At 43.3% G+C, this 6,002-nt stretch overlaps 1 non-coding gene across 1 annotated transcript; it reads left to right on the top strand.

The window, feature by feature from the left end:
- Positions 1-2,131: 2,131 nt before the first annotated feature.
- LOC125407706 (U6 spliceosomal RNA) lies at positions 2,132-2,238 on the top strand. The gene has a single exon (XR_007234282.3). It is a non-coding gene; the product is annotated as a U6 spliceosomal RNA (small nuclear RNA).
- Positions 2,239-6,002: the final 3,764 nt, after the last annotated feature.

Here is a 6,002-nt window from a genome sequence, read left to right as displayed (position 1 = left end):
GCTCCAGGAATGCGGGTTTTCATCAGAGTCCAGAGAGCATGGAAATGATCTCTTCGTGTGTGTGTGTGTGTGTGTGTGTGTGTGTGTGTGTGTGTGTGTGTTGGGGGGGTGGGTAATACAGGACTCTGCAGATCTGAGGGTGAGGGGGACAAGGCTAGCCTGTCCCACGGCAGGGGTAGAGGGAGGAACCAAGGACAGGGTGACAGGAAACGCAGGAAGAGAGCAGACACCGGAAAACACAAGAGGGAAGGGGGGGAGGAAAGAGAGAGAGGGAGGGAGAAAGAAAAAGGAGCAAAAGAGAAAGAAGAGGGCAGGGGAGGAAAGGGGAGGGGAGAGGAGAAGAGGGGGAACAGGGTGGGAGGTAAGTGGGGAGGGGAGCGGCCTGCCTTCAGCCTTCAGACTCCTCAGACATCTGCTCTTAGATGGTTGTGGCTGCCAAACAGGCAGGCAGGCAGGCAGGCAGGCAGCCCCACCCAGGTGGTTCCAACTGCTTACATCTTTTTCTTTCTCCCAGGCTGACTGGGCTTTGCTTCTGGCTTTGTGGCTGGTTCAGACCAGCTTCGCGGGCCTGTCCGAGTGGAAATATGGACCAGGAGTCAAACCAAACTGGTCAGTCTGGTCCTTGCGCTCATGCCAGGACCACAAATGTTACACTGGCTAAAGCAGATCAGGTGGCTGAACCTAAAATAAATAAATATGGAAGACATTTCCATTCCGCAAACTCTAACGGCAAATCCTTATGCAGGGAGAGGGAAAGGCAGAGCTGAAGCAATAATTCCTTCTAGAACATCTTGTCGACAGACAAACATGAGGCTGTCAAGAGGCTTCAGGGGTTTGGAGAGCTAAGTCTGGTGGAGCGGGCTCACAGCAGGGCAGGGAGGGAAGAGGGACCTTGAGAGACCAAGAAATTGGTGCAAGATCAGGAGTTGATATTTTTGGGTTTAGATGTAAGTGTTTGCTTGTTCTTGTGTTTTGAGACACGGTATCACCACACTGGCTGGTCTGGAACTCACTGTAATAGATAAGGCTGGCCCTGAACTCACACAGATTCACCTGCCTCTGCCTCGCGGCTGCTGGGATTTAAAGCATACGCCACAGACAAGCATGCTGGCATCCTGTTTATTACAGCTGGAATTTTAGCCCTTGGGAGGGGGTGGCAGGGGCTGTAGGAGTCAGAGTGATCCTCACACAGCTAAAGTTGGCTCTGGCTGCTCACCTCATTGCAAAACCAAAACCAAAACAAACAAACAAGCAAAACTACTTAAAATTAAAATATTCATAGCGAATTATTCAGTGAAAGCAGGCACGGAACAGGTGGACACAATAATATCATTTAAAAATGCAATATACCATGAAGAAAGGCTGCAAAGAATTGAGCAAAATGCTCTTTAAAGCAGGTATGGTAGTGCATGTCTTTGATCCCAGACCTTGGGAGGCCGAGGCAGAGGCAGGCAGATCTCAGTGAGTATGAGGCCAGGCCAGCCTGGTCTACATAGTGAGTTCCAGGACAGCCAAGGTTATGTAGAGAGACCTTATCTCAAAAAGCCAAATAAAATAAATACTGGCCCCCTCCCCCAACTAAAACATTTTGTTGTGACCCAAACGTAGAATCATGGGGTATTTTTCTCTCTGTGGTTTGTATTAAAAAGGATGATCCCATCTGGCCTCTCAGGTTGAATACGAGCAGCACCGAGAGGCCTCATTTACTCCTCTTCACCTCCTGGAACTGCACAGCCGCCTTCACTGCCCGCTGCTTCTTTAACACAGATGCGCTGCACTCATGTGATCAAACAGATACAAGCACTTTTAAGGATCGCAAATAGCTTTAGCGGTCAAAGACAGATGGAGCCGACCAGCTCGCTATTTGTGTTAGTAGCTATGGAGAAGCATCGCCTCTAGGCTTGGAAGCAGTGGGGAAGGTGTGCCCACAGTCTCAGGGCAGTCACCCGCAGAACCGAAAGGTATTGGTTTACAGGAACCTCATAAATAAACAGATTTGACATGAGTGTTAGATTTTAGAAGATTTTAGAAACCGTGAGGTATCTTTTATGTACCAGAAAATTACAGAGCTGTTGGATCAGAAATGTCAGATGGAATAATAAAATGTTTGCTTGATGCAAACTCACCTTGGGTGCCCGCTTTGGCAGCACATGTGCTAACACTGGATCTATAAAGAGAAGATTGGCATGGCCCCCACACAAGAATGCCACGCAAGTTTACGACATGTTCCGTGTTTCTGAATCTATGAGGGTGACCCCAGTGAAGACTCCTAGTAATAGGGGTTTAGAACCTGAACCAGCCATCTTCTGCAGCCAGGCAAGGCTTTCGGTGATGGGACTGGGAAATTAACCCAGCCATAAAACCTTCAACTTATAATTTGTCCTGCCTGCAAGATGTGCTGAGACAATGGTGGAGAAGAACTTGTGGGAGTGGCCAACTTGAGGCCCACACCATGAGAGGGAACCCATGCCTGACACTGGTCAGGACCCAGAGACCTAGTCCAGAACCAAACAATTGACAGAAACAAGAAACAAAACAATAAATGATTCCTAGTGATATTCTGCTGTACTCAAGGACTGGTACCTAGCCCCGTCATCATCAGAGAAGCTTCATCCAGCAACTGATGGGAGCAAATGAGGACTTGTAGCACAAATAATAAAATCCCAGAGTCAGATATTGGGGCTCAACCCAAAAACCAGAAAAAGCAAAGCAGTCAAGTCACTAGAGAAGTCTTACCGATACCAAGGCTGGGTGATCAAGGCTAAGCAGACTACGCAGAATAAGCAGCCAGAGCCTCTTTTTTTTCTTTCCTTTCTTTCTTTCTTTTTCTTTTCTTCTTTTTTTTTGTTTTTTTTTTTTTTTGTTTTTCGACACAGGGTTTCTCTGTGTCACAGCCCTAGCTGTCCTGGAACTAGCTCTTGTACATCAGGGTGTCCTTGAACTCCCAGAGATCTGCCTGCCTCTGCCTCCTGAGTGCTGGGATCAAAGGCATGCACTGCCACCTCATGGATTTCTCTCCTCTCAATTTATATTCCCCTTAGTAAATGGATTAAAATCATGTGACTCTTTAGTAGTGGGATTAAAGGTGTGAGCCACCACCACCTGGATTTGTTTCTGCATTGAACTTCTGTAGCATAGGGTGGCCTTGAACTCACAGAGATCCATCTGCCTCTGTCTCCTAAATCCTGGGATTAAATGTGTGTGTGCATGCGCCACCTCTGTCTGACCTCTGGTGATTTAGCTTTGCCCTTCTGATATTCAGGCAAGTTTTATTTATTAAAACATGAATAAAATATCCCTATATTTCCCCTTTTTGTCTAAAATAAAAAGGAAAGCTATAACTAATATAAGAAAAACTATATGCAGTAAGTACAATAACTATATATAATACATACAGGCAAAAGTACATCAACAATGCCTAGTCCATTTGCATTTGACAAATTCAGAGAAAATACTCCATATCTATTCCATCTTTGTGAGTCCAAAGTCTTATACCTAATTTAGTTTCTAACATAATTTGCTTTCTGTGTCTGGTAAACAAGGAAAACTATAAAATCTAGTCTTCAACTCCATTAGAGACCCAAGAAGGAAATAATATTTACTGAATAAACAGGAAGTACAAGCAAGTGAATTTCAAAAAATGTGAGAAATGACAGAAACAGCTGACTGCCTAGACAGTCACCCAGAGTTCCTCTGCAATGTTGGGGCAACCATCTTCAGCCTACAGACCTAACATATCCGACAGACTTTTCTGTGAAGCAGAATATTCTGAAGGGCTGTCCTTCCTTGTCTTCACAATGTTTAGCAGTCACTTTCTTTGTATTCTGCTTGTCCAATTAGGACAGCATGATGTGGGATTCCCCTCTGTATGCTGTGAAAACCATTAGTTAATAAAGAAGCTGTTTGGGCCTGTGATAGGGTAGACTAGAGCTAGGTGGGGAAAACTAAACTGAATGCTGAGAGAAGGGAGGCAGAATCAGTGAGAAGCCATGTAGCCCCATTGGAGACAGACACGAAAACTTTACCTGGCAAGCCACAACCTCGTGGTGATACACAGATTAATGGAGATGGGTTAAGTTAAGATATGAGTTAGCCAGAAATGTGCTTAAGCTATTAGCCAAACAGTTTTGCAAATAATATGTGTCATTATTTTGGGACTGAGCAGCTGGGAACAAACAAGCAGGCTCCTACAACAAACTGGTGCTCCAACATGTGCTAGCTAAATCCACATAAAACCTGAGGGGGCTTGGAAAGGAATTCTAGACATTAAAAACCAAAGTTTAGCCACATTTTTTTTTCAGATGGCATTCATTTGCTTGCTGTGGCTCTTTTAAGAGAATTCTTCCTAGCAAGCAGTAGTGGCACACACCTTTAATTCCAGTACTCAGGAGGCAGAGGCAAGCAGATCTCTGTAAGTTTGAGGCCAGTCTGGTCTACAAGAGCTAGTTCCAGGACAGGTACCAAAGTCACAGAGAAACCTTGTCTCAAAAAAACAAAACAAAACAAAAAAAACCCCAAACAAACAAAAAAAGAGAGGTCTTACTGATTCAGTGGTAGCTAACAAACAAACAAACCACGTAGTTTTGAAACAACGGCTTCCTGGGCACTGCTGTCAGCATGAACTCTGACACTTTTGAGGGGTCTGGCTATGGAGCATTTAAATGTGTTTTGTGAGCAGAGTTCTACAACTTGTTTAATGGCAACATTGACTGGCTGTGTGCCTAAAAAATGGGGCTGTGGGCATGACTTGCGCTAAACAGACCTCTGCCCCACCATGCTGGTCTAGGTAGAGCCAAAAGAAAAAGCAGCCTTAGTCTTAGTAAGGATGCTAAGTATTTTAAGGAGCACTTCTGGTCAAAATATAATTACAGATATTCAATAAAGACAAATCCATATGGAAAAGACCTCTAAATGGGTCACAGTATTGGATAAATGTACGTAGGTTTGGGAGAGAGAAGAAAAAGAGGAAAGAAGAATAAGCTGTTTAAAGACGGAATATACACAGGGTCTGGGTTATGTGCATTATTGTGTTTTCTTTGAATTTTTTGACTGTGCAGGAGCTGAGTACAGAGAGACATTTCATTGTATGGGCTGCTAAGTTAAACCAACATAATGGTATCTTGACTTCAGAATTTGAGTCTAAGAATTTGTTGCTTTAGAAAGAGGCTCTTCTTTTGTTTCCACAGAGAATGAGAACCTGTGAAATTCTACCAGACTAATGTGATTTGGTGCACCAAGACACCCCGAAAAGTTGCCATGAACACCCCCAAAAATACTTCACCCAACAAAAAGCAGAAAGCAGTTTAGAGAGAACTATGCCCATATTACCAAATATTGCCTATAAGTGATTGTTTACATTTAAAGGGGGATATGCTATTGAGATTTTCATTGGTATGGATTCTGGTCTATTGATACAAATTTTAGGTCAGTTTTTTTTATGTATATTTCCGTTCTTGATTAAGATATTGCATTTGTGCAGCTCATTTAAAATGTAATATATAATTAAAAATATAGGTTAATAGATATCATCTATAATAGACAAGCTTCTAGTCATATTACTTAGGTTTTCTAGATGTACACAGATATATTTCAGATGGATAGATATTCTTCAGATCTTTCAAAGAATAACAGAATATGGCACTTAAAATGTTTTAAGAACTTAGGACTTTTCATGACAATGAGACATGTCTGCTCCTAGCAGCACCAATCTACTTCAAGAGGATGATGGACATTGAAGAGGCTCCTTATGGACTTTGATAGCCATTTGGGTAAGAAGCTGCTCTTGCCTGGACTGCTTGATGTTATGCTGCATGAACTGGACAGGCAGGACCTACAGAGAAATGACTGCTGAACTTGCCTAACGGTGAGATGGTTCTTCAGGGTTCCTGCTTCATGAAAGAAACTTTCAGACATTCTGCAGGACACAGAATAAAATAACTGATGGACTTTGCCATTAGAAGGCAGAACAGATTTTCAAATTTCCTGCTTCATCGAAAAGTCTG

Source organism: Myodes glareolus, chromosome 18, assembly GCF_982192425.1.
Source record: "Myodes glareolus chromosome 18, mMyoGla1.1, whole genome shotgun sequence".
In the NCBI taxonomy this organism is placed as follows: domain Eukaryota; kingdom Metazoa; phylum Chordata; class Mammalia; order Rodentia; family Cricetidae; genus Myodes; species Myodes glareolus.
Note: the sequence above shows the minus strand (reverse complement) of the source record. Positions and strands in the feature narration are given on the sequence as shown.